Source organism: Coenobita brevimanus, chromosome 58, assembly GCF_032717465.1.
Source record: "Coenobita brevimanus isolate Jiangsu-jjx chromosome 58, ASM3271746v2, whole genome shotgun sequence".
Lineage (NCBI taxonomy): Eukaryota > Metazoa > Arthropoda > Malacostraca > Decapoda > Coenobitidae > Coenobita > Coenobita brevimanus.
The window spans coordinates 37,641,544-37,661,624 of NC_137011.1; positions in this window are offsets into that span (position 1 = coordinate 37,641,544).

Consider the following 20,081-nt stretch of genomic DNA (forward strand, 5'->3'; position numbering starts at 1 on the left):
AGCAACAGTCCCTCCCAACAATCTTCCTGGCTGATCCACCCCTGTACCGGACTTCCTGCAAACACGCCACGTCCACCCACCTCCTGCTAGAACCTGTGAGAGAAAAGAAAACCATACTGAAAAAGAAAAAAAAATGTTCACTATGTACACACACCACCAGAGGTATACAGTACTTTATCATCATCATCATCATCCAGACCTCCTTTCCCACCCCAGAGCAGGGTGAGGAGTAGCAACGTCCAGACAGCCCAAGTTTGCCCAGTCCAATGGGCCAAGATTACATTTACTCACCATTCAAGACCCTGGAATCCTGGCTCTATCTGATACCCCAAAAACATTCACTACGTTCTGTAGCTTCATATAAATGTATCCAATAGAGTCAATTACTTTAACATCTGCTAAATACCATTACACAGCATCATAATAAAATGTGGTAAAATTTATATATTATTTATTCAACTATGTTTTATGGAATTATCATTTATCAAGATATAGCATGGGGGGGAAAAAAAAAATCTGGTCACTTCTGTATCCTGGAAGGCCTGGGGTGTTGGAGGGTCAGGGGTTAGAGGTTAGGCTGTCATAGTTTAGATCATTAAAACTGTAAATAACCCTAATCAAAGACAACCTTATGGCTACCTTATGGATCAGAATAACTATCTGTCTATGTATCTATGCTTTTCCCCCTAAAGGAGTGTAGCTGAGACAGGACAACACACTCACCAAATTATTCATCCACACACACACACACACACACACACACACACACACACATTTGCTCGTATCTTAGCCCCTAAGGGGAGACGTAACCGCTCCTCACTGCACCACAGAATAACACTGCACTAATACACAACCATCTCTGACCTAAAATTTCTATCACAATGCCAGCAAGTCACCCATATTCAATCTCTAAGATCATAACTGCTTACTTGGTATTAGTGATGATGCTGTCCGGCCATGAGAGAAAAGTGGCGTGATGTGGGCCACAGCAGTGATGGCCACCTCGTACCTGCCCTGTGTGGCCAGCTCGTGTATGCACTCTACCCCACACCCACACATCTAACACAATATTTTTTTATTTTACTTCACTGCTTTCACCTCAGGGAACTACACCACTTATATCACTTGACTCCTTGGCCACAGTTGTGTAAAATTAGGTAGGTCTTTGTTATAAGGCAGGAATGAGTCTCCTTGGTTACTTATCAAATTTATCCTCCAATCTGGCTACATCTGGCCGTGGACTGAGCTGAAAGAGGTTGGGGATCATTGTCATACGAGATAAAATGGAGTACAGTGGGAGATAGGAAGAGGATATGGACCAGCTAACTGAAAATATGGAACAGTAGAGGGATATGTTTATGTGAAGCTACAGAACGTGGTGAATGTTTTTGGCGTATCCGATACAGCCAGGATTCCGGGGGCTTGAATGATAAGTGAATGGAAGCATGGCCCATTGGATGCGCAAAGTTGGGCTGTCTGGACACTGCTACTCCTCACCCTGCCCTAGGGTGGGAAAGGAGGTCTGGATGATGATGATGATGATGATGGTGGAGGGACAAAGAAACAGAACACCAACTAACTGAAAACACATGTGTAAACAAAAGGAAAACTGACGGACTGTAAATACAGTTAATAAGGTTAAATGAGGAAGACTGGCTGACTGTATATATAAACAAGGGGAAGACTGGCTGACTGTATATATAAACAAGGGGAAGACTGGCTGACTGTATATATAAACAAGGGGAAGACTGGCTGACTGTATATATAAACAAGGGGAAGACTGGCTGACTGTATATATAAACGAGGGGAAGACTGGCTGACTGTATATATAAACAAGGGGAAGACTGGCTGACTGTATATATAAACGAGGGGAAGACTGGCTGACTGTATATATAAACAAGGGGAAGACTGGCTGACTGTATATATAAACAAGGGGAAGACTGGCTGACTGTATATATAAACAAGGGGAAGACTGGCTGACTATATATAAACGAGGGGAAGACTGGCTGACTGTAAACACAATGCTAAACACACGGGAGACTGGCTGACTACACATAAACAAGGCCAAGCAACAAGTAAAGACTGGCAAACAGAAGATATCAAGGTACACAAGAGTAAGACTGGCATGAGAGGATATTATCATCCAATCCTGTGTTGCCCCATGAGGAGCGTAGGAGCCCGGGGCTAGGCAAGTTGGTCCTGACATTTAAGATGAAAGTGACCAGCCTCACTCATCCCTGAGTGGCATAATGTGAGCAATAAACCCCAACCATCCCTTGGATATAAACCTTCACCAGCTCAATCCGACTGGAGTGCCATAATTACCCACTAAACCACCAGGCGACATAATTTGGTTATATGGTTACCACCCAGCGTAGTAAATGGTTTCCTGGTGTACAGGAAACCATTTGGCTTGTCACTCAGTGTAGAATCACCCAGAGGCAGAAGGAAGAGGAAAGAATGAAGGAAGGAAAGACAGAAGAGGGAGTGTAAAGTCACCCACGGACAAGGAAAGAATGAAGGAATGAAAGACAGAAGAGGATGGAAGGAAGGAGGGATGGAGGAGAGGAAAGGGCAGACACCTGAGAGCAGCACTACATCAAGTGAATGGATGGTGAGCGCCCCCACCTACCACTGATAAATAATACCGTGCCACACGCTTCAGGGATAGAGTGTACCCGTGTGGTGAGGAGCAGGGCAGCATGGAGGGCCAGGGGCTTCTTCTCCATACTGCCTCACTCCAATACATGCATCTGGGGCCTGTATGGGTGGGTCTGTGTATGTCTTATATTTGAGTATATCATGTAATGCCACTCAGGGATGAGTGAGGCTGGTCACTCTCATCAAATGTCAGGACAACTGCCTAGCCCGGGACTCCTACGCTCCTCGTGGGGCAATGTAGGATTGGATGATGGATGGATGGATGGATATCAGTATAAATATTTGCTGGTATAAACTGTAAATAGAGAACAGAGAATGGACAATGAAAGACTGACTAAGAGGGTGTATGTAGGTGAAGTGGAGGGAGGGGGAGACCAAGGATGAGGTGGAGGGATGGAGTTGAGAGGTATATGAGGGAGGGGGGAGTGAGTTGGGGGGAGGGCAGTCAAATGGTGGGTGACAGAGCGACTTGGAGGCGTTTTGTCTGCGGCCATCCTTTGCGGGATTAGGGCGTCGGGCTATAGACAGATAGATATATTAACTGTAAACGATGATCAACATTTACTTCATCATTTATCCATACACACAAGCGGACAGAGACAAATGACACTGGCTAAGGTGAAGAACCTGTGTATCTAACAAAATACTTTCACACACATCCTATTAATAATCTGTCAGTTTCAATTAATACAAAGTCATGAATTAAAAGTTTGCTTAACCCTTTACAGGTAAGTATGCTAAAAAAATAATAATAATAAAAAAAAAAAAAACTGCCTGTGACTTGTGGGCCTACTGCAGTCGCCTACAATTTTATCCCCCTGAATGCAAGTGGCAATCCATCTAATTTACTTGTGCTGTAGCCAGATGATATTAAACCTGGCATTGAAGGGGTTTATTAAAGCTGTACCTAACCCAGGAAATCAGTGGACACCAGAATCAAAGAGAGTGTACTGAGATGGTACGGTCATGTGGATAGAATGGATAACAACAGAGTGGTGAAAAAGGTATATCTGAGCGAATCTGAAGGAGAGAGGAGGTGAGGTAGGCCAAGGAGAAGGTGGAGAGATATGGTGGATGAGTGCGCGAGGAGAAGAGGTTTGGAAGTCGGTGAGGCTAGGGAACTGACATGAGATCGAGCTGGCTGGATGAATGTTGTGAGGAGAAGTGCATAAGCAGGGATTTGGCTCTCCTTTTCAATGTGGCAGCGTCCAGATTGACTCTATAGGATACGTTTATGTGAAGCTACAGAAAGTGGTGAATATTTTTGGCGTATCAGATAGGGCCAGGATTCCGGGGGCTTGAATGATAAGTGAATGGATGCGTGGCCCATTAGACTGAGCAAATCTGGGCTGTGTGGACATTGCTACTCCTCACCCTGCCCTGGGGTGGGAAAGGAGGTCCAGATGATGATGATGATGATGATGACGTATCCTCCAGTTTGAAAAGTCTGTCCTAAACTGAATTAGGTGATCCTGAGATGGCAAGACTAAACTACAAGACGTCCTGGGGCTACAGAGGTTAGTCTATCTATCTATCTATATACCTAGGCTGCTTCCCCCAAGGAAAGGGAGGTAGCCGAGACAGGACGACTCACTCTCCATTTACTCATCCATTCAAACACATTCATTCGCATCTTAGCCCCAAAGGTGAGAACAGACAGATCCTCACCGCATCACACCGCACAAGGGTCAACTGCGCAATGCAAGCAGTGACATCCACAGCAGGGCTCGACATCAGAACTGGTTTACCCCTGCCACATCATAATACACCCATCCCCTTACCCGCACCTGACCTGACTAGCTGATCAGAGGTTAGTAGTTTGGTTAAAGTATCAATGACACCTTTCAAGAACCAGACAGAATTTGAATTACAGTACCATTTCAATGACATTTTTATATTTTATTCTTACAACATAAACAAAACTGTAATCAGCTTGGAAGTGAGTATTTAAACTGGAGAGGTTAGATCCAGCCTTCATTTACTATCTATCTATTGCCAGACGCCTTAATCCCGTAAGCTGCCTTTCCTGAACTGACTTAAAGCATCTGTAAATGGTAAAAATAAAGCAAAAAGTAGGTAATCCACCTGAAGGGGTTACAGCAGGTTTGTATTCACGTGATGGAAGTGATAGACTCCCACCATTATCATCAGGCCAGGGCTGCATGGAATCTGATGAGTTTTAGTTACGAGTCTCCTTGGTTACTTGACATACTGACCCTCCATGCTGACTACAACTGGCCACAAAATGAGCTGAAAGGGGTTAGTGGTCTTTATCAGGTTAGAGTAAATGTGCTTCACTTATGCAGCAAAAAAAGGTTAAATACTTACCCATTTGTCCTGGTGGGTGAGGCAGGGTGTGGAGGGACATTGATGTGGGGCAGTGATGGCAGCACCAACATGTGGCTGTGGCTGGTCCAGACAGTGTAGACATGGCCCACCAAGCAACAGCCAGGCACAGTCACCAAACACCTGCCATCATACCAAATAATTTATAGATCTTTCCACAATGCTGGGTTACTCTTCATTATCAACAGGCTAATGAAACCTGTACTGTATACACAATGCAGCTGTTAAACACTGTACTAATAATATTATACACAGGTACATAAAACACTGTGCAGTACTTTACGATAAATCATCATCATCATCATCATCCGGACCTCCTTTCCCACCCAACGGCAGGGTGAGGAGTAGCAATGTCCAGACAGCACAAACTTGCCCAATCCAAATAGGCCACACTTCCATTCACTCATCATTCAAGCCCCCGGAATCCTGGCTCTACCAGATATGCCAAAAACATTCACCACATTCTGCAGCTTCACACAAACGTATCCGACTGAGTCAATCCGGACGCTGCCATGCTCACAAGGGTTGCCAAAATCCCTGATCATGCACTTCTCACAACATTCATCCAGCCAGCTTGATCTCTTGTCAGTTCCCTAGCCTCACCGGCTTCCAAACCTCTCTTCCTCAAACACTCATCCACCATATCTCTCCACCTTCTCCTTGGCCTACCTCGCCTCCTCCCTCCTTCAAATTCGCTCAGGTATACCTTTTTCACCACTCTATTGTTATCCATTCATTCCACATGACCATACCATCTCAGGACACTCTCTTCGATTCTGGTGTCCACCGACTTCCTCACTCCACACCTTTCACGAATCACATTATTTCGTGTCCTATCCACCCTCTGTACTCCACATACATTCCTCAGCAGTCCTATCTCCATTGCTCTTACTCTTGACTTTTCATTTTCATGCCACACCATAGTCTCACACCCATATGTTAGAGTTGGCACTAACACTCCCTCATGTATGTCTCGTGCAGCTGCAACACTCAGGCCTCTGTTTCTTATCAATGCCTTCATTGCACCAGCTACTTTTCTTCCATGTGTCACTCTGCTTTCAACTTCTTTTGCATATTTTCCTCTCTTTTCTATCACCGTACCCAAGTATTTGAACTCTCTCACCAATTCCAGTCTCTTTCCACTCACTGTGACATCACACTGGGAGTCACCTTCTCTTTCAATAATGATCACTTTACTCTTCCCTACATTTACTTTCAAGGCACGACGCTCACAGACATCTGCAAAACTCTGCACCAGCCTACCAAATTCTTGTCTGGTACTTGCAAGCAGTACTGCATCATCAGCATACAACAAATTTGAGATATTCCATCCATCACCATTCATTACCAATGCCATCCCTCTCTCCATTACTCGTGTTTTTACTTCTCTCATCACCCCATCCATATATATATTGAACAGCCATGGGGTCATCACACAACCCTGTCGCATGCCCACACCAATCGTGAACCATTCACTTAGATGCCCATTAACCCTTACACATGCTTCGCTACCATCACGAAAACTCCTGACAGCACCTAGCAGCTTACCATCTACATCATACATGTGCGAAACTTTCCTCAATCCCTCTCTGTCTACTTTGTCGTATGCTTTTTCCAGATCCATGAATGCCATAAACACCTTATGGTCTTTCTCACAAGCCTTCTCTACTATCTGTCTCACTATAAATACTTGATCCACACATCCTCTGCCACTCCTAAAGCCACCCTGTTCATCACTCACTAGGACTTCTGATATCTCTCTTACTTTCTCAATAATAATTCTACCATATACCTTCCCTACCACAGTCAATAAACTTATGCCACGATAATTCTTGCAGTCACTTCGCTCACCTTTATTTTTGTACAGGGGTACAATCACAGCCTTTTTCCACTCTGCAGGCACAGTTTCACTCATCCATTCCTTCTTACATATCTCCAACAAGCACTTCATTCCATTCTCTCCACTACACTTAAGCATCTCTGCATACACCTCATCAACCCCAGCTGCTTTCCCATTTTTCAGCCGCTTCACAGCGCTCTTCACCTGTGCGAGTGTCACGTCTCCTGGCACTGCATTCCTTCTCTGCACACCCCCAAAACCAATCATGTTTACAGCCGCTCTGCTCTCTCTATTCCCATTCATCAGGCTTTCAAAATATTCTTTCCATCTGGTCCTTACTTCATCTCCATGGGTTAGTAACCTACCACTTGCATCCTTCACACTATCACATTTCTTTTCGCTTTCACTTCTACGTTTCCGCACTTCTCTCCAGAATAACTTCCTATTTTCAGAGTAGTTCGCATTCATTTTTCTTCCCAGATCACCATTCACCTCCTTCTTTTTCCTCTTCACTAGTCTCTTTACTTGCTCTTTGCTCTTGATATACTCAGTTCTTACTTCAACTGAACCCCTGTCCTGTAACCACTTCAGGCACTTCTTCCTCTTTTCCTCCACCGCTCTCTTAACCTCCTCATCCCACCATGCTGCACCCTTCTTCTTTGTTGATACTCTTGCCACACCACACACCTCTTTAGCATTCCTAACCAAGCAATCCCTATATGCATTCCACAGGCTGTTCAGATCCATTTCATTCCAGTTCACTGATTCTAACTCACCCTCTACTTTGGTCCTGTACTCATCTGCCACTTCTTTGATCCTCAGCTTCTCAACTTTCAGTCTTTCACCCTGACTGCTCCTCTCTCTCTTTATGATAAAACAGGCAGCAAAATAGTTCACAGTCACTTACTTTTTCTGGAGGTGGTGCATACATGACTGATGTGACTTGTTACACTCCCTCAGTCAGCAGACTCTGTGCATACATGTCACTGCACACCTTTGTGTTTATATGAACACTGCACATATGATAAACACCCACTCTGTGTTCACTGAGGCACGTAAAAGGCACTGTAATTGCCTGCACTTCACTTCCACATCAGCAGTGTTGTCACTCACACAGCTGGACAGATACTGATGCGTGTTTGGTCCGGGGTGGGGTGGGGTCAAGACAACCTTTTCTGCAAAGTACTATAGTTACTGCATGCACAGACACGTGCACACATGCACACACACAATAACAATGAGTTCTTGACAATACACACTAGTGTCATATTAACCTCCAGTAATGGAAAAATTAAAATAATTACAAATGTTGTGGTAAACATTATGGACTATAACATCAGCTGTAATGATAGCTGAATAATGTGTTAAGTGGCCTAGGCTTGTGTGTGTCACAATACTCAATGTCCCACAATAGTTATGCTGATACTGTATATACATACCTTGTGGTGGAGGTGCTGTGGCAGTGCCAGGTGTGAGCCGGTGGTGCTGATGCCCCAAGTGAGTGGCATCAATAACAACCTGGCCAGCTGGCTCTATACACCTGATGGCAGCCTGAACAGCAGCCACTGGGCCAGGCATGTTATATTAACCTCACTCAGCTCCCACGTCCCAAGCGGTGGTGCACAGAATGGATACAGTGCCATCCCTACCACACTGCTCCGATGCTCCTGTGCACAGACATACACAAACATCAGTACCATCACCTCAACTCAACTGCCCAAAACTCACTTGCCATGTAGTCTAAAGAAAAGGTACATTGTTATCCCTCCCACACTGGCCAGATGGTTCTGTGCATATATACAATAATGGCTGCATCAATGTCATCAGTGTACTGCCAAACTACTGCAGCACCAGGACAGTACCTACTTATCTGGTAGGACTACAGTCAACCAGCTCCCCTCTCATGGTCATTTTATGCCTACTTTTGATAAAGTCTATCTATCTATCTATCTATTGCCAGATGCCTCAATCCCGTTTGGGACAGAAATCATCAGAAGAGTCTACATAGTTTTCGTTTTTAAAGGCTCCAACATGCTTGCATGCGTCGGCCTAGGTCACCTAATGGCGGCTCTCCACGCTGCACGATCCATTGCAGCCTCCCTGTTCAGTCCCTTAACTCTGAGGTCACATTTAATGACCTTGTCCCATGTCTTTCTCGGTCTACCCCTCATAACCCCACCCCCAATATTAACACTTCTCACCTTCCTCACCCAATTATCATCCCCCATCCTCTCCACATGTCCAAACCACCTCAATCTACCTCTCCTCATCACAACACCAATACACTCCAGTCCCATCCTACCTCTCAACTCTTCCATTGTAAACCCAGCCCCTCCAGGCCTTGGACACAGGGAGCACTGCACATTCACCTAATCATTGTCATTTCTGTATGTCTGAGCCGGCGAATATCCTCCTCATTCACTGCCCAGGTCTCACTACCATACAGCATTACACTCCTAACACATGCTGCATACAAAGACCCCTTAGCACGTAGGAAGAGTCCTCTCGATGTCAGGAGAGGCAAAAGCTCCCTGAACTTCTTCCAATCACTTCTCACCCTAGCTCCAGCCCCACCTCCAGCACACAACATGTCTCCCAAATAACAAAACTCTTCCACACATTCAAGAGATTCACCAGCAAGTTCAATCCTTTCACGTCTGACATTCTCCACCAGCTCACCCCGACACGCCGTACACATAAAATCAGCATTATCTCGCAGTCTACCTCTGATACCACTACATCTCTTATGCACCCATTTATCACACACACCGCACAAGATGGAATTATTTCCCACGCCCTTGTGGCAAACTGCACATGGCCACTCTCCCTCGTCTCTGACAGTACCGCCACCAACCCTAGATATCATCACTTTTGTTTTATCTGCACTTACCCTTAAACCCTTATGCCCTATACCATCTCTCCACTTCCTAAACCTTTCCTCCGCCTCCCTTTCGTTCTCTGCAATCAACACCAAATCATCAGCATACAACTCCCACGGGAGTCCGTTTCTAAAGTCACGTGAAAGGGCTTCAAGTACCATGATAAACAACATGGGACTCAAAACTGACCCCTGATGCACACCAACATTCACAGAAAACTCATCACTCAAATCTCCATTCACTCTTACCTGGGTGTGAGCACCCACATACATAGCCATAACCACCCTAACCAGCCACTCCTCCAAGCCAAGCTTTCTCATTGCCCATTTCACCACCTCTCTAGGGACTCTGTCAAAGGCCTTTTCCAAATCAACAAAAACAAAATAAAGATCCCTTCTCCTACCAATATATTTTTCCTGAAGCTGTTGAACAATGAATATAGCATCAGTGGTCCCCCTACCTGGCATAAACCCAAACTGCATCTTATCAATATTCACTCTTTCTCTAATCATACCTTCTAAAACTCTCTCCATTACCTTCATTATCTGATCTAAAAGCTTTATACCTCTATAATTTCCTCTTTCCAGGGCATCACCCTTCCCTTCATACACATTTACAATTACACTCTTCAGCCAATCATCTGGGACAACACACTCATAAATAATCCTATTTATCAGGTCAGTGACTAACCTCACCCCTATATCGCCTGAGGCCTTCAACATATCGACAGTCAACCCAGACACACCTGCTGCCTTCTCCACCTTCATCCTGCCTATTGCCTCACTCACAGTAGCAGCATCAATCAAAGGCCAAGAGCCAGACACAGGATCTGCTGGCTCCAAACCTTCCCTGTCCCAGTCAAACTCCTCATTCAACAACCGGTTATAATGCTCTCTCCATGCATCTTTAATATCCTCACTGTTCACCACTACCCTTCCTTCATCATTCTTCACACACTGCTCACCTATAATATACCAATTATCCCTCTTCACTTGACCTGCCACCCTAAATATCATATTTTTCCTTTCCCCATGATTTAGGTTATCAAGTAATAGTCTCTGTGACTCAGACTTTGCCCTGTACCCGGTATACCTCTCTTCTAGCCTTCTGCTTGGCAGCCAAATATTCCTCTTTGCTACCACCCTTCTTCCATTCCCGGAAAAGCCTTCTTTTCTCCTTAACTGCAGCTTCTACACCCTCATCCCACCACCAAGTTACTTTATGTCTTGGTGGTCCTCTTGTCCAACCGCATTTTACATCAGTAACTCTCAAGAAATTGTACTTGAGGGCTCTGTACTGTTCATTAACGCCTCTGTCTACAGCTCCCTGTTCAGCCACCACTCTCCTCAACTCGCTATAGAAGGCATCCCTTACTACTTGGTTTTTCAGCTTCCATATTTTCCTCCTAGGTACATAAGTCCTCTTTTTCATCACTTGTTCTTTAAGCACTATATCACAAATCAATAATTTGTGCTGCTGCACACACTCCTCACTTCCTATAATTTTAACATCCCTCACTAACCTCCTATCGGCCCTCCTAACCAGAAAATATTCTATCTGACTACTATTTCCCCCAGACTCATACGTTATTAACCTACTGTCTCTTTTCCTAAAATATGTGTTGCACACAATCATGTCCGTTGCCTCCCCAAACTCGAGCATCCTTTCCCCTTCTGCATTCCTTAGACCATACGCACATCCCCCATGCACTCGTTCATAACCTTGTGCTGCTTCACCTACATGACCATTTAAGTCCCCTCCCAAAATCACTATCTCATCATCCCGCATACCACCCACTACACGTATTAATTCATCCCCAAAATCTATCTTTCTCTGCTCCATCCAATCCTGCCTGTGGAGCATATGCCGATATAATCGCAGCTATCTTTCTACCCAACAGAATTTTCACTACCAATATCCTATTGCTTACTCTCAAAACATTCATAACATATTCCACCCATTTCTCCACAACCATCACACCAACACCTCCATATCCGTCTGTCCTCCCCCCCCCCCTGCCAAAACAACTTATAGCAACAGTCCTTCCCAACAATCTTTCTGACTGATTCACCCCTGTACCGGACTTCCTGCAAACACGCCACATCCACCCACCTCCTACTGAATGCCTCAACGACTTCCCCCGCTCTTCCCCTCAAACTTCCCACATTCCATGAACCCACCCTCATCCCCATGGGTGATTTACTGTCCTCAGGCTTGCTTTGAAACTTATTTTGTTTTGTCATCTTCAGTATTAATAAAGGGGGACAGACACAGCACAGGTCCCACTCACTGCACAGTCCCAGGTCCAGGCAATGGATCTGGGACCCCTAGCCCACCAGCTTACCAGTGGCTGTGGTAGTGGCCTCGGGGCACCCTGCCAGGACAGCTGCAGGGACACCCTCCAAGCACGCCTTGGCACTGCAACTATCCTGCCATTATACACCCACTGATAGGGCAACCTCCTGGGGCGCTACTCCCAGGTTCGGGCCCCTCTCTATTGGGCGGAAGCGGCAGCCTGGGAACCGCAATGCCCTGTACCCTCTAGCACAGGCCCGAGCCCCATCTCGCCCTGGACCCATGATCTATGCCGGCGGAACCCCCGCCACGCCTCCCCCCAGAAGTCCGCCACTAGGTAGCGGGGGCAAAGTTTTCTGGCCGCGTGCCCTTGCTGACGCCAACCCCTGTAATGTAGTGGGATACGTTGTGTGAAATGTAAAGTGCATGTGGTGTAGTGCATAGATAGTTAGAGGAAATGTTTGGGAGAGTATGCTGGTCTACTCTCCATGTTACTGTCACACTGAAAAGGTCAGCAAAGGGGGATGGTTAGATAGCTAGTGAAACAGGAGCTCCAGCTCTCCCTATCACCAGCATTCCCATTCCCCTCGGGAGTACTACCCTGTTCGGCCCGTGGTACGGCCTCCTCCTATTTAAAAAAAAAAAAGTTGGTGTACCTGTGTGGCAGCGGGGAGGAGAGACACGGTGCTGGGCTGTTGGGCTGTCAGTGAGGTTAACACGTCACATCCGCTGTGACTCAATTTTTCCCTCATGCTCTCACTGAGAAAGGTTGCCTCAAAGATGTTCTTTGTCACTACCTGTAGGCAAGATTATATTTAAATGCTGAAATAAGTGCCAAAGAATATATAAAAAATTTAACAAACTGGCCTCTAACCTTACTAACACACAGTAAACCAAAAATATTTCCCCCATATCCCGGCTTGTCGTAAGAGACAACTGAAAGGGGCCTTTTTGTCTTCAATCTCTCTCTCCTTACTATGCTCTTCTTCTCTTCTGTCCACCTCTCTCCTTGATATTTCCTTGTTTCATTGGGCCTGTATTTTCCCTCTACTTGGTTTTACAACACGGACGGTTTAAGGACCCACCACGGACACTGACCCTTCCTCCCTGTGCTTTAATGCTAAACCATTTCATTACCATTGTCAGAACCACTTCAGTGCCAACCTTAGTGCCATATACCCAGTTTAAGGCTTGCTGCTTTTACTTATTTCTTTCTTATTTTCAATCAACTTCTTTACACCTCATCTCTCATGCATCACATTATACAAGCAGCATACTGTATACTATAGTCCATTCATCCATCATCCAATCCCGTGTTGCCCCATGAGAAGCGTGGAAGCCCAAGGCTAGGCAAGTTGGTCCTGACATTTAAGGTGAGAGTGACCAGCCTCACTCATCCCTGAGTGGCATTACGTGAGCCATAAACCCCAACCACCCCTTGGATATAAACCTTCACCGGCTCAATCCGATTGGAGCACAATAATTACCCACTAAGCCACCAGGCGCCAAAATTTGGTTATATGGTTACCACCCAGCGTAGTAAATGGTTTCCTGGTGTACAGGAAACCATTTGGCTTGTCACTCGTGTAAAGTCACCCACAGGCGGAAGGAAGAGGAAAGAATGAAGGAAAGAAAGACGGAAGAGGGAGTGTAAAGTCACCCGTAGGCAGAAGGACGAGGAAAGACTGAAGTAAAGATAGACAGAAGAAGATGGAAGGAAAGAAGGATGAAGGAGAGGAAAGGGCAGACACCTGAGAGCAGCACTACATACACAGTGAAATAAATTATGGTAGGTGGTGGCGACCATCATCCACTCACTTGATGTAGTGCTGCCTACTTCTTCCTTAGCCTGTATCATTCTTTTTCTGTGCCTGCCCTCCTCTCTTCCTATTTCTCCCATCTTTCCTGTCACATCTTATTGTTTTTCTTTCCTTTACAGGTTGCTTTACATTGAGTGACAAGCCAGATGGTTTCCTGTAAGCCAAGAAACCATTTACAACGCTGGGTGGTAACCATATAACTAAACCATACGTGCTCCCTACGTGTCAGCAAGTGGGTTGGTGGAGGGTTAGTGCCCCTCCCCGTAAAACAAATAACTCAGAGTCAAATGGCCACCCCTTACGGGATTATGGCATCTGGCAATAAATAGACAGATAGATGAAAACCCCCTTGACATCAGCTTATATGCACCCCAAGTATTGAATATTCGCCCTTCCACTGCACTAACCATGTGAGTGTGACAATGGTGTAGGGTATGACAGCCACACACTGCCATGCACCACACCCAGGGCTGCTCAGGATGTCTGCCACTGCACTGTCCCATAACTGACTGTATTCCACCTGGAGTCAAACACATCCTCATTAGGCATTACACACTGCATAACTGCATACAAACTGCATCAATGTACAGAACATACATACACAAAAAATTCATACAAGCAAACCTCTTGAATACAGCACAGTCAACCACATGAATCTTTTTTTTTCTTCTTCTTCTTTTTTCTTTTTTTTTTTTATGCTTGGTACAACCAGAAATGATTGAACTTAGGATGACTCTGCAGCAGTAACAGGATGGACTGTAGGCTATATCTAACTCCTCCTGTTTGAAACATCTCCTCCTGCAATAAATGAATGCTACAAGATGTCTTTGTAGCTCAAGCTAAATCAAAGAAAAGATGTTTATCACAATGAACTCAATAGACAAACAGCTATAATGGTGACAAAATAATTGTAAAACCAAAAAAAGAAAAACAGGAAGAGGCATAATTATACATATTTTTGTTGTGGTCACATCCTCATCCTGACATGAACCTGGTGGGGTGCAGGCTGAAGGTACTCTCATCCTGCATTCCACCATCCTTCTTTCCAGGGCCAGGGAGGCAGCTGAGGGATGTGTGTATAGCCAGGCAGCAACACTGGCCAGTTATATTGATGGCAGCGCATGAAGGCACCACTCCTCAGCACTCCTGACATGTACAGTACTGACCTGAGGTGCAGCCCAGCGAGGAGCAGCCAGTGTGATGCCTGAGAGGTGTTGTGGTGCGTGGTGATGTGCCGCCAGGAACACTTGCCACTGCTCCATCACATCACTGTGTGCTGCACCTCATGGCACCACAGCTGATGACGTTATAATTATGATTAGCGCGACAGGCATCATAGGGACAGCCATGTTAGTCACCAAAATTACTACCACAGCACCACCACAATCATAATATTACAGGATCCACATGCTGATTTTAGTGTACTCTACCTAAGATTGAAACAGTAAATGTCCATCTATCTATTTAGAGCCAGATGCCATAATCCCGTAAGGGGTGGCCATTTGTCTTGAGTCAGTTGTTTTACAGGGAGGGGCACTAACCCTCTGCCAACGCACTTGCTGACAAGTACAGAACATGCTTGGGTTGGTTATATGGTTACTACTCAGCACTGTAAATGGTTTCCTGGTTTAGAGGAAACCATTAGGTTTGTCACTCAATGTACAGCCACCTGAAAAGGAAAGAAGAGTAATAAAAAGTGACAGGAAAGATGGGAGAAATAGGAAGAGAGGAGGGCAGACACAGAAAAAGAATGATAAAGGTGAAGGAAGAAACAGGCAGCACTTGCTACATCAAGTGAGTGAATGATGGCCACCCACAACAACAGTAAATGTAAAGTTTGCAATTTATGATGTCTTTCTTTATGTGTTCTTCAATAAAGTACATCATCATCATCCAATCCTACGTTGCCCCATGAGGAGCGTAGGAGCCCGGGGTTAGGAAGTTGGTCCTGACATTTAAGATGAGAGTGACCAACCTCACTCATCCCTGAGTGGCATTACATGAGCAATAAACCCCAACCATCCCTTGGATATAAACCTTCACTGGCTCAATCCGATTGGAGCACAATAATTCAATTTTAAATAATTCACTGATCACTGATGATATTACCATTTCCCCACTACACCCTCCCACACACATACTGTACCCATGTGTAAGTAGCAAGGCTGGTGCAGAAAAGCTGGACCAGACATGAGGTAAATGCAAAGGGCTTGAGGAAACTGGCATGGCTGGTGTGCAGAGGGTCGTAGCTCACCTCTTCGCCCACCACACGGCTCACCAGCAACATGTGCCCAGACAGCTTCTTGAATGGCACCTGATTCACCAGCTGCACAGGCACAGTAAGTTATTCATTATTACACCTCTAATAATATACATCACTATCCACCCCACCCTCCAGCAACATGTACCCAGCCTTCTTGAATGGCACCCAAAATGCCTGCTGCATACAGTGGGTAAATTAATCTTTATTACATGGCCATTGTTAGGCCACATATAACTTTGTAATAGTATCAAAAGCCTTGGGTTCCTCTTGTATTAAAAATAAATATGGTATTTCCAATACTTCTAATGTATCATTACAGACACACATCATCAGTCTCTCTAAAGCTAACAGTACCTGCATGACATCATTCACCATTTATGTGGCTGTTGTGTGGCCACACCTAACTCTTTCATACTCTAAAATGACATGAGTTCCCTTTGCATAAAATATAAGTAGGACTATTTTTTGTACTTCACCTTCATTATACCCTCAAAAACATACATCAGTTTCTCTTAACAGTACCTGTACAACATCAGTCTCTGTGAAGGCTGCCCAGAGCTGAGTAGGGTCTTCCTCTTCCTCTCCAGAGCTGGTCACCACTACCCACATGCTGCCTTGGGTTTCAGCTGGCCCACCCTCCCCATCCCCCTCTCCCTCATCTGCCATCTGGTGCAGGTGGTGGAGGAGGTTGTGTCAGGGAGGGACAGGACTTAGGATGGTGGCTGGGACAGTGACGGTGTGATGAAGCCCCCAACACTCCCCCACTGCTACTGTCATCCCACCTGCCACCAATCTGTTAAAATTACGTGTTATTCTTATGGCAGTTTTGTTAGTTTTGTAATCAAGCCCCACTACCCCAACACTACCACTACCACTACTACCCTGGCATCAGTTTGTCAAGTCCTTGTTATTTTTGTGGTACCCTTTCTCAATAAACATTCATAGGCTATATGGTAAAAATAGAGGATATATATTCTTTATAAACCAGATTTCTCTACTGCCTCTTTCAACTGCATGGCACAAGCTAAATGAAATAATGCATCATTATGAGACAATATTCTACTCTACTGTATTTCTCTCTTATCCTAACACCCTCATTTACAGTTGACAACTATGTGCTAAATATAAGTCCATTCACTCCTGGATCTTCTAAGCTTTAGTGTGCTAAGTCAGCAAACTCCACACACCTGTACATAAGCTGGTGCCCAGGTACCAAAGCCAGAGGGACACCTGAGCACACAGTTAAGGATGAAGAGGTGGTCCTGAGTTGTGGCCACGCACAGCAACACCCCAATTAAGTCCGTCAGCCATTGTCTTGTGTCCCTAATGAACTGCTGGCCTTTTACTCCATCACTGGAAGGCATACAGGACACTGATACAAGTTCGAAGTTTCTCCACGTGAGGCTGAAAGTGACACGAGTGTTGCACCCTACCCTCGCTTCCACAAACAGGGGCATTCTTGGGGATCTGAGAAATATCAGGACACTTGCTAAGGACTTTCTGCATATAGTTCTCCACCTGCAGCTTACATGTCTCTGCTTCATATGTGTGCAGGGCATATGAGTCTGACAGTACTGGTATTTCTCATCTGCTTGAAGAGCTTGGAGATGTGTGTTGCTATTTCCTCCTTATAACAGGCCACAACACACTCCTGCTTCACGGTCAGCATGCGGCCATCTCACACTCGCCCTCTTCCATTGCCGTTCACTTCTCAAACAACCAGATATTATTTTTCTGCTTCTTGTGGTCTTCTTCTATGGCAGCAAGTTCCTTCTGACTCTCAATAAGACTGGTTCTGGCACGCAGATAATCAAGTACCATCTCACAGAACTCCTGTTGTGGAATAGTTCTCTTCTCATCAACAAACTGTGTGACAAAACTATCCTTCTCCTCCAGCTCAGTGTTCCGGTACACAGTGTTCAGCTTTACCTCCGTCATAGGCTGGATGGTGTTCTAATCCGGCTGTGTTATCTTTGTTTCCACATGCACCTACTGTTCTTGTTCACCAATGGCATTAACACACTCCTCTACACCAACATATTCCCCTATAGTAATTTCTGCATCAGGGAATACAGGAGCACTTGCCAAAACATCAGTCCTACCCTCAAACTGTTCTCTGACTCCACTACAATCCCTTGTGTCATCCATTCCAACTTTTTCTACATCTTTAGTCTCCCTGTATATAATTCACCTTTATTGCATCCTCACTGTACATATACTCCACACAACTAGACTCACTCCCACACTGTCCATCTCTTGCCTCATCAACTGCCAACTCCTTCAACTGTTGCTGAGCCTGAAAATGGGGCCCCATGTGCATTAGCTCCTGTTGCAGCTCACTGAAGTTTGGAGACGATGGTTTGGTTGCATTAATCTTACTCTCCCTAAAAGCTACAAGACCATTACCAACTGTGCATTTTACTACTGACTCTCCTTCAACTTCTGCTAAAGAGGTGTCAGCATATTCAGTTTTATCTACATCATTATAAGTTTCATCTATAAGGCACTTTTCTCTGTCCTAAACTGCCTCTTTCTCTGAGATGTCCCCAGTATTACTTTGGTTGTATTTTTCCTCTTCCTCTTTGCTACCACTGAGGGTTTTTTATGGTGGCCTGCCCTCTCCCTCTCCTCTTCCTCTTCAAGATGGTATTCCTTTTCCTCCTCTTTATGGTGGTCTTCCCTCTCTTCCTGCTGCTCTTCCTCCACATGCAGGGTTGGTAGGTCAGCTGGCAGGGAGGGACGTCTCTCTTCCAGCAGTTCTTCCATCAACCCATCCTTGTCCCTGCCTTCCCTTGCTTCTAGGGGTCCTCATTTGTCCGATACTGATTTCTGGAAAAAAATAAATCAAATATAGATGAATATGTTGGGGTTTATTGCTCATGCTATGCCACTAAGGAATGAGTGAGGCTGGTCACTCTCATCTTAAATGTCAGGACCAACTTGCCTAGCCCTGGGGTCCTACACTCCTCATGAGGCAACATAGGATTGGATGATGGATGGATGGATATATGAATAAGAATTGTACTGGATATATCTGATGGTACCCCATAAGTCCCACAAACTGAAATTTATTGAACTTCTAATTTACCTACTGTACCGGGTACTTTTATTCCCTAATAGTGAATAATGAAAGGACTTGTCAAATTCTGTTTTTAAGAATCAGTTTTTCAGTAGTGTCATACAAGGCCTTTTCTTAAAGTACCATATCCAACCTTAGGCTCTAAAAATACAAAAAAAAATAGCTGACCTGTTGAGCTGACACTAATCCCCCTCAACGTAGGCCCCTTCTGACTCGACACACGTAGCCCAGCGTTCATTCCACTGCCTGAAACATTTTTCAAAGCCGGTTTTCAGTATCTCCAGCAGGTGCTTCACGGTAATCGTCATGATCTCATACCTCGGATGAACGTTGCTCAAGACATGTTGAAGTGTGCAAATTGCAATCCAGACTTACTGAAGACCATTATCACTGGAGATGAGACCCAGAAACCAATGTACAGTCGTCACAGTGGATGCATGCAGGGTCACCTCAGCCAAAAATAGCACGCCACGTCTGCAGCAGGTGAAATGCACTCGTGTGATGACAGCTTTTTTCAATTACTGTGGTGTTGTGCATCACAAATACGCACCACAAGGTCAGACTGTCAACAAACATTACTACCTCGACATTATCCATCAACTTTACCGCAGTTCAGTGGAAGACACCAGACCTTTGAAAAGTGGCAAGTTGGAAGTCGCACCATGACAATGCCCCTGTCCATTCTTCTCAACTAACTCAGGAATTTTTGGCCAAGCACAGCATCCTGCAGGTCTGGCAGGCTCCCTACTCACCAGACATGGCTCTGTGCGACTTTTGGTCATTCCCCAGGCTCAAAATTCCACTGAAGGGTTCCTGATTTGAGACAAGAGAAGAGATCATGACAAATGCAACAAAGCACCTGCAGGAGATGAGGAACACCAGCTTTGAAAAATGTTTC